The sequence below is a fragment of the Hyperolius riggenbachi genome, chromosome 1 (assembly GCF_040937935.1).
Source record: "Hyperolius riggenbachi isolate aHypRig1 chromosome 1, aHypRig1.pri, whole genome shotgun sequence".
NCBI classification, from domain to species: Eukaryota; Metazoa; Chordata; class Amphibia; order Anura; family Hyperoliidae; genus Hyperolius; species Hyperolius riggenbachi.
In genome coordinates this window covers 632,740,402-632,750,771 of record NC_090646.1, presented here as the reverse complement: position 1 = coordinate 632,750,771, position 10,370 = coordinate 632,740,402, and positions in this window count along the sequence as shown.

Here is a 10,370-nt window from a genome sequence, read left to right as displayed (position 1 = left end):
TATTCATGAGGCAATGCTCATGCAAATATGCATTTGCTTTCGCATGCCAAACTATGCAGGGTCAAAAAACCAATACTGCAAAGTGCTCTCTCGCTGCCTGGGAACCACAGCGGCACCCCGGAGTGGGAGGCTGGGTTCTGCTACATGCGCATTAATTTTCTCATGGAAAGCATTTTGTGCAGTTTGTATCCTTTGGAGGCAGGTGGTGGATGGCTTGCTCCGGTGGTGTGAACCCTGGAGTGAGTGTGCCTGTCCTCCCCCCCCCCCTCTGGAGTGCTGTATGTGAGCCAGCCCTGAGCTCTAAAGCTCGGGGTGACCCATGCTTCTCTCCTTTCTCATGTGGTGCCCCCAAATTAATGCGCATGTAACAGAACGCAATGGACGTTAAGGTAAGTGCCTGTTTTTAATATTGGGAGGTGGGTGCAGACGGGTCTTCCCGGCGCTGGCCACACTTGGGGGGGGGGGGGGGGGGGTCGTCCACGCCACCCAGCCTCCCCCTCCGGGGTGCCGCTGTGGTTTCCAGGCAGTGAGAGAGCCTGGGACCCTGCGGTCCCCCATTGCAATACATTACCCAAGCGTATCTGCAGCCGCAAGTGGATCGCAAAACGCTGCCGAACCGCTCTGGTGTGCACTAAGCCGGATAGTGCTAATGTAGCATGTAGCAGGGTGACTGCTTTGTGGTATTGGTTTGTGCATGCATTTGCATGAGCATTGCCTCATGAATAGCCAATTAGGCCAGATTTGCAATGTCAGACTTGCTAGGGTAAGGCCTCTTTTCCATGGACTGTGAATAGGCAGTGAAATGGCTCTCAAACTCTCACAACTGCTCACTGCTGCCTGGTAACTGCTCACTGCTTCCTGGTAACTGCTTGCTGCTGCCTGGTAACTGCTTGCTGCTGCCTGGTAACTGCTTGCTGCTGCTTGGTAACTGCTTGTTGCTTCCTGGTATCTGCTCACGGCTGCCTGGTAACTGCTTGCTGCTGCCTGGTAACTGCTTGCTGCTGCCTAGTAACTGCTTGTTGCTGCCTGGTATCTGCTCACTGCTGCCTGGTAACTGCTTGCTGAGCACACAGCTCAACAGTCCATGGAAAAGAGGCCTTAAACTTGGTGTTTGAGCACGCATAAATTTTCTCATGCAAAGTACTTCTTCTTCTTGTTTGAAGGTTGAGGCACTTAGTCTATTATATATAGAGATTTTACATTTAGTGGAGAAACCCCTCCCTTCCTTTCATATTGCCGGCAAATAATCCGGCAAACCAGTGAAGTAGATGGTGTCCAGCAAAGGAGGAATTGCTAATGGCTGCCCCCAGAATAACCCTAGTTTTGCAAAGAGGAGGGTGAAAAGCATGCACTGAAATGCTCATAGGCTTGAAGGAGTGTTTATTTATATTTGTATGTGTCAGAGTAGTGCAACTAAATATTTTGAATTAAAAAAAGGTTTGGTTTGGGTCCGCTTTAAGTGTCCCGCTTTCTCATCTCAAAAAGTTGGAAGGTATGCAAGACATCCTTCGTGACTGTGGCTTCCAACACCGATTGACAGATTGTTATGGAATTCCTATGCTGATAGCCGCTAAAAGCTCTATCCCCGTTGTGAAGTTACAGATCCTGATAATGGCTTGATGTATGAATTATACAGAGCTTCCAGCTGGACAGTTAATTGTTTTATGTGCCATGGCAGTCTGTTACAGATTAAAGAAAGATTAACAACAACGTGTGAAAAAGGTCAACAAAGAACTCTAATTGATTTCCTAAATTTTGCTGGATGAAGATTTCTGAGCCACATGCTCTCTGAAACAAGCATGCAGCTAATCTTGTCAGATCTGACAGTAATGTCAGAAACACCTGATCTGCTGCATGCTTGTTCGGTGTCTTGGGCTAAAAGTACTATGCCTGGTACACACCATGCAATTTCCCATCAGATAGATGGGTCGATCATTTCCCACAGATCGAATAGGATTTCCGATTGTTTTTCTGGTCAATTTTCTGATCAATTCTATGCAAGTCAATCAGAAAAACGATCGGAAATCAGATCGGACGTGTCTATCAATCTATCTGACAGGAAATTGCATGGCATGTACCAGACTTTAGAGGCAGAGGATCAGCAGGATAGCCAGGGAACTGGTATTGCTTAAAATGAAATAAATATGGCAGCCTCCACATCTCTCTCACTTCAGTTGTCCTTTAAAGGGACACTTAAGTCAAACTAAAAAAATGAGTTTTACTCACCTAGGGCTTCCAATAGCCCCCTGCAGCTGTCCGGTGCCCTCGCCGTCTCCCTCCGATCCTCCTGGCCCCGCCAGCAGCCACTTCCTGTTTCGGTGACAGGAGCTGAGAGGCTGGGGTCGCGAGTGATTCTTCGCGTTCCCAGACACATTAGCACCCTCTATGCTGCTATATGGTATATGATATATGCTATAGCAGCATAGATGGCGCTATTGTGGCCAGGAACGCGAAGAATCACTCGCGTCCCCAGCCTGTCAGCTCCTGTCACCGAAACAGGAAGTGGCTGCCGGTGGGGCCAGGAGGATCGGAGGGAGAAGGCGAGGGCACCGGAGAGCTGCAGGGGGGCTATTGGAAGCCCCAGGTGAGTAAAACTCATTTTTTTTTTGGGTTTGACTTACGTGTCCCTTTAACTCCAAGTGAAGTGCGGTCCGGTGTTAGTCGAGGAGCAGAAATGCAGACATCAAACCTACAAACATTGATTCCGGTGGCTGGATGGTGTAATGGTTAAGGGCTCTGCCTCTGACACGGGAGACTAGGGTTTGAATCTTGGCTCTGCCTGTTCAGTAAGGCAGCATGTATTCAGCAGGAGACCTTTGGCAAGTCTCCCTAACACTGCTACTGCCTATAGAGTGCGCCCTAGTGGCTGCAGGTCTGGCGCTTTGAGTGTGCCAGGAGAAAAGCGCGATATAAGTCTTGTCTGGTGATACCTTTTATGGTTTATTGCAACTAAGCTTTCCAAACGTTCGTTTCTTCTTCAGTCATTATACAGAACTATATCAGAACCGTACGGTTCTGACACAGTTATGTATAATGTCTGAAGATGAAACTTAAAGAGGAACGCCAGTGAAAATAATATGATAAAAAAGTGCTTCATTTTTACAATAATTATGTATAAATGATTTAGTCAGTGTTTGCCCATTGTAACATCTTTACTCTCCCTGATTTACATTCATAAATGTATCACAGGTTTTACTGCTGGCAGGTGATGTCACTGGAAGGAGATGCTGCTTGCATTTTTGGCAGTTGGAAACAGCTGTTGTTTCCCACAATGCAACAACGCAGAGACGGGACAAGGTCCTTCAGCACCCAAGGCTGAGACAGCAAAGTGCGCCCCTCCATCCGTCCCACCCCAACCTCCCCAACACCTTAATCTCTAGTTATCTGGCTTGCAGTCACTGTCATGTATCCCCTTTTCTTATTTCTTTCTGCTTCAAACACAATTGGGAATGACAGCTGAATGAATTGTGCGCCCCCTCCTACACTGCACCCTGAGGCTGGAGCCTCTCCAGCCTCTGCCTCGGCCCGGCCCAGGGAACAAGGCTCCCACAGTGTGATATCAGGAGCTCAGTGCTGTGAGGTGCTGACATCACACTGTGGGAGGGGTTTCACCACAAAAGCAGCCATACAGAGCCATAATCATCAGGGGATGATTTGTTTGAGAAAAGGAATAGAATTCTCATGGGAAAGGGGGTATCAGCTACTGATTGGCATGAAGTTCATTTCTTGGTTACGGTTTCTCTTTAACGTTTGGAAAGCTTGCAATAACTCATGTACATTTAGTCACTAAAGGTATCACTTTAGGGCAGGCGCGGAGCTAGGGGGGGTCAGGGTAGGTCAAGTGCCCCCGGGCGCCGGGTCCCTAAGGGCGCCCAGCTGAGCTGATTTTTTTTTTTTTCCTCTGCGGAGGGGAGCAGCGCAGAGAAGAGAAGAGGGAGAGCTATGCGGGCGGTGGAGAAGGGGGCCATCTCCCCCCCTTCTCTCACCTTAGGGCTCTCCCTCCCTCCATCGCTGTCCCCTCCGTTATTGTCCGGGTGCTGGCGCAGGCGCAGCGGGCGGGACTCACCTCCGTCTCGCTCCAGCGCCGGCCGGAAGTTCGGATCCCGCAGCCGCTGCTCTGGTCTGGACTAGACCAGAGTAGCGGCAGATCCATCCGCGCTGCGACGAGACGGAGGTAAGTTCCGCCCGCCGCTGCCAGCACCCGGACATTAATGGAGGGGACAGCGAGGGAGAGAGAGCAGCTCTCTCCCTCTTCTCTGCGCTGCTCCCCTCCTGCTGGGGAGGCAGGGAGGGGGACACCTGGCTACCTACTCTGGGCATATATACCCCTGGCTACATCTACTGGGCATATATACCCCTGGCTACATCTACTGGGCATATATACCCCTGGCTACATCTACTGGGCATATATACCCCTGGCTACATCTACTGGGCATATATACCCCTGGCTACATCTACTGGGCATATATACCCCTGGCTACATCTACTGGGCATATATACCCCTGGCTACATCTACTGGGCATATATACCCCTGGCTACATCTACTGGGCATATATACCCCTGGCTACATCTACTGGGCATATATACCCCTGGCTACATATACTGGGCATATATACCCCTGGCTACATATACTGGGCATATATACCCCTGGCTACATATACTGGGCATATATACCCCCTGGCTACATATACTGGGCATATATACCCCCTGGCTACATCTACTGGGCATATATACCCCTGGCTACATCTACTGGGCATATATACCCCTGGCTACATCTACTGGGCATATATACCCCTGGCTACATCTACTGGGCATATATACCCCTGGCTACATCTACTGGGCATATATACCCCTGGCTACATCTACTGGGCATATATACCCCTGGCTACATCTACTGGGCATATATACCCCTGGCTACATATACTGGGCATATATACCCCTGGCTACATATACTGGGCATATATACCCCTGGCTACATATACTGGGCATATATACCCCCTGGCTACATATACTGGGCATATATACCCCCTGGCTACATCTACTGGGCATATATACCCCTGGCTACATCTACTGGGCATATATACCCCTGGCTACATCTACTGGGCATATATACCCCTGGCTACATCTACTGGGCATATATACCCCTGGCTACATCTACTGGGCATATATACCGCTGGCTACATCTACTGGGCACATATACCCCTGGCTACATCTACTGGGCACATATACCCCTGGCTACATCTACTGGGCATATATACCCCTGGCTACATCTACTGGGCATATATACCCCCTGGCTACATCTACTGGGCATATATACCCCCTGGCTACATCTACTGGGCATATATACCCCTGGCTACATCTACTGGGCATATATACCCCCTGGCTACATCTACTGGGCATATATACCCCCTGGCTACATCTACTGGGCATATATACCCCTGGCTACATCTACTGGGCATATATACCCCCTGGCTACATCTACTGGGCATATATACCCCTGGCTACATCTACTGGGCATATATACCCCTGGCTACATATACTGGGCATATATACCCCTGGCTACATATACTAGGCATATATACCCCTGGCTACATATACTGGGCATATATACCCCCTGGCTACATATACTGGGCATATATACCCCCTGGCTACATCTACTGGGCATATATACCCCTGGCTACATCTACTGGGCATATATACCCCTGGCTACATCTACTGGGCATATATACCCCTGGCTACATCTACTGGGCATATATACCCCTGGCTACATCTACTGGGCATATATACCCCTGGCTACATCTACTGGGCATATATACCCCTGGCTACATCTACTGGGCACATATACCCCTGGCTACATCTACTGGGCATATATACCCCTGGCTACATCTACTGGGCATATATACCCCTGGCTACATCTACTGGGCATATATACCCCCTGGCTACATCTACTGGGCATATATACCCCTGGCTACATCTACTGGGCATATATACCCCCTGGCTACATCTACTGGGCATATATACCCCTGGCTACATCTACTGGGCATATATACCCCTGGCTACATCTACTGGGCATATATACCCCCTGGCTACATCTACTGGGCATATATACCCCTGGCTACATCTACTGGGCATATATACCCCTGGCTACATCTACTGGGCATATATACCCCTGGCTACATCTACTGGGCATATATACCCCCTGGCTACATCTACTGGGCATATATACCCCCTGGCTACATCTACTGGGCATATATACCCCCTGGCTACATCTACTGGGCATATATACCCCTGGCTACATCTACTGGGCATATATACCCCCTGGCTACATCTACTGGGCATATATACCCCTGGCTACATCTACTGGGCATATATACCCCTGGCTACATCTACTGGGCATATATACCCCCTGGCTACATCTACTGGGCATATATACCCCCTGGCTACATCTACTGGGCATATATACCCCTGGCTACATCTACTGGGCATATATACCCCCTGGCTACATCTACTGGGCATATATACCCCTGGCTACATCTACTGGGCATATATACCCCTGGCTACATCTACTGGGCATATATACCCCTGGCTACATCTACTGGGCATATATACCCCTGGCTACATCTACTGGGCATATATACCCCCTGGCTACATCTACTGGGCATATATACCCCTGGCTACATATACTGGGCATATATACCCCCTGGCTACATGGACTGGGCATATATACCCCCTGGCTACATATACTGGGCATATATACCCCCTGGCTACATGGACTGGGCATATATACCCCCTGGCTACATATACTGGGCATATATACCCCTGGCTACCTACTCTGGGCATATATACCCCTGGCTACATATACTGGGCATATATACCCCCTGGCTACATATACTGGGCATATATACCCCCTGGCTACATATACTGGGCATATATACCCCCTGGCTACATATACTGGGCATATATACCCCCTGGCTACATGGACTGGGCATATATACCCCTGGCTACATATACTGGGCACATATACGCCTGACTATATATACTGGGCACATATTATTCTCCTGGCTACATATACTGGGCATATATACCCCTGGCTACATATACTGGGCACATATACCTCTGGCTACATATACTGGGCACACATATCCCTGCCTACATATACTGGGCACATATACCCCTGGCTACCTGTTCTGTGGACATCTCTACCCCTGGCTACCTGTTCTGGGGACATCTATATCGCTGGCCACCTATTCTGGGGACATCTATACCGCTGGCCACCTATTCTGGGGACATCTATACTGCTGGCCACCTATTCTGGGGACAACTATAGACCTGGGGCTACCTATTTTTGGGGAACCACGTCAGATTGAGTGTATTTTGGAGAACTGCTGCCAGGTGAGAGGTGTCTACCATATTAAGGGGGCATTCTACCTATTTATGTGAAATGCTGTCTATTTATGTGACTCATGACTGCTGAATTTGTCTTGTTGGGGGCCTCATGGTTACTGAATTTGTCTTGTTGGGGGCCTCATGATTTGTTGGGGGCCTCAAGATCGCTGAATTTGTCTTGTTGGGGGCCTCATGATTGCTGAATTTGTCTTGTTGGGGGCCTCATGATTGCTAAATTTGTCTTGTTGGGGGCCTCATGATTGCTGAGTTGGTTATGTTGGGGGTCTCATGATTGCTGAATTTGTCTTGATGGGGGGGGCTCATGATTGCTGAATTTGTCTTGGAACATGCTGGAAGGTACATACTGAGGGAGGGTGGGTGAGCGTGAGCCTGCTAACCTCCATATACATTTGGCTCCACCCATAACCACGCCCACATTTATTATGTGACCACGCCCCTCTCTGGCGCGGCGCGCTACGCGCGCCGCAACCTTGACTTTGGGGGTCGCATTAATAGTCTTTGTCCCCGGGCGCTGAAAACCCTAGCTACGCCTCTGCTTTAGGGTGAAAATTACTTTATAAAGTATGGGACTGCTTAAAGGGACTGAGAGCTGAGAAAAGGAAAAAGATACAGAAAGATACATACCTGGGGCTTCCTCCAGCCCCATACGCTCTGATTGCTCCCACGCCGCCGTCCTCTGCTGCCCGCAGCTCCGGTACCGGGTCCCAGCACTTCCATCAGTCGGAGCCAGTCTGACGTAAAACAAGTGCGCTCTTTGCGTATCTCTCCAGCAGCCGCTGGAGATATACATAGAGGGCGTACTTCTCCTGTGTAGACTGGAGCCGACTGACGTAAGTGCAGGGACCCGGTACCGAAGCTGCGGGCAGCAGAGGACGGCGGCGCGGGAGCGATCTGAGCATATGGGGGAAGACCCGCGCATGCGCAGACCTGTCACGCCGGCCGACGTGATGACGCAAAGCGGCCGGCGTGATGACGCCATGCGTCATTAACCAGGAAGACCCAGCCGACACCAGGCCCGGGTGACGCCGATAACGGGGGGCCGGCGGAGGCTGAAGGAGAGGAGCCAAGAGGAAGCCGAGGGACCTTGCTGCCTACGGTGAGCTGGAAAAAGCCCCAGGTAAGTGTATTCTTTTAAATTCGGGCACTCCTCTGAGTCCCTTTAATCAGATGAGTTTCTAATGTATCTCACTGAAGAGTGATCTGATCTTCAGCATCTTCCAATACATTAGGGCCTCTTTTCCATGAACTGTTGTGCTGTGTGTTCAGCAAGCAGTTACCAGGCAGCAACAAGCAGTTACCAGGCAGCAGTGAGTAGTTGTGCGAGTTTGAGGCATTTCACTGCCTATCAACAGTCTGTGGAAAAAAGGCCTAACTTACTCTACCTATTCTCTCAGGGTCGGAGGACCTGGACATCACCACTTGGATGGTTTCAAACTCTTAGCAGCTTTCTATAGTTGTGGTACGTACAATCGAGCCTCTATATCTCTTTATGGTTTGAGACAATAATCACTTCTTTCTACATAGATTATCCTCTAGGGAAGTCACAGAGAAGCATGTGATCGATTTGTGAGTCTCATGTGATCATGTCTCACTACAACTTCCTGTATAAGCTGAAACAGAAACCAGAAGTGATACACGATCACATGACTAGGTCCAGTTATTCAAAATTAGAAATCAGTGATCTGACCAAAAATAGACCACATTCTCCTGACTTATTTATGCCAATTTAACAAATAATCTACACCAAACTTACAGTATGTTCTCTGCCAGCTTGTAGACTCTATAATTAGGTCCTCAGTGCAATAGACCATCAATTATTCTAATATCAACTCAAGAACACGGGGAGCAGTGAGGAGAAACAAAACTTTCTTTGTAAAAGTCATTAAACTGTGCTAAATTTTCTCCCATTGCTAATGAGGTATGTTTTATTCTGAAATTATATAAGCACAATATCCTCCTGCAGTGAGAAATGGCCACAGGATAAAGTAAGCCAACACAACCATTTTTTAAAACTTGCGGATCATGTGAGTTGCATGCTTATTTTCCCACAAATGCCTCGCGAAGGAGATGAAAGAATTTCATTGTCAGCCTCTCCCCATTCTCCGCTGGCTCAGGAGGAAACTCTCACACAAAAGACGCAAACTAAATTCCTATTAAAACTGAGGGAGCGATTCGGATGGATGACATGTCCTCCAGCTAGAAGGCTTCTTACAAACAACGGAATAATGTTTACTACACAGAGTGACAGATGCAATTTTAAAGTTAATCCGAAAGAAAAATAAAACAATATCACTGTTAGGAAGCATCTTAAAGCGGACCTGAACTCAGAACTTCCTCTCTGCTCTAGAAGATAAGCCACAGTGTAATAACCTTTAAAGGGGCACTATGGCAAAAAATGTTAAAATTTAAAATATGTGCAAAGATTAAGATATACAAATAAGAGGTATGTTTTTTTCCAGAGTAAAATGAGCCATAAATTACTTTTCTCCTATGTTCCTGTCACTTACAGTAGGAAGTAGAAATCTGACAGAAGTGGCAGGTTTTGGACTAGTCTAACCCTTCAAGGGGGGTTCTCAGGGATTTATTTATTTTCAAAAACACTTAGTGAATGGCAGTTGCTCTGTCCAACTGCCAAAAAACTGTGTAGCGAGCAGGGAAGCCGGCCAGCATCATTGTTTAAATGCTTTTTAGGGATATCTTTATAAAGAATAAAACCCTTGCTGAGAATCCCCTATGAAGAGATGGACTAGTCCAAAACCTGTCACTTCTGTCAGATTTCTACTACCTACTGTAAGTGACAGCAACATAGGAGAAAAGTAATTTATGGCTCATTTTACTCTGGAAAAAAGTACTTGTTATTTGTCTATGTTTGCACATATTTTAAATTTTAAAATTTTTCGCCGTAGTGCCCCTTTAAAGAAAAACATTTCTTTGTTACGGCTGATACAAATCCTGCAGTAAAT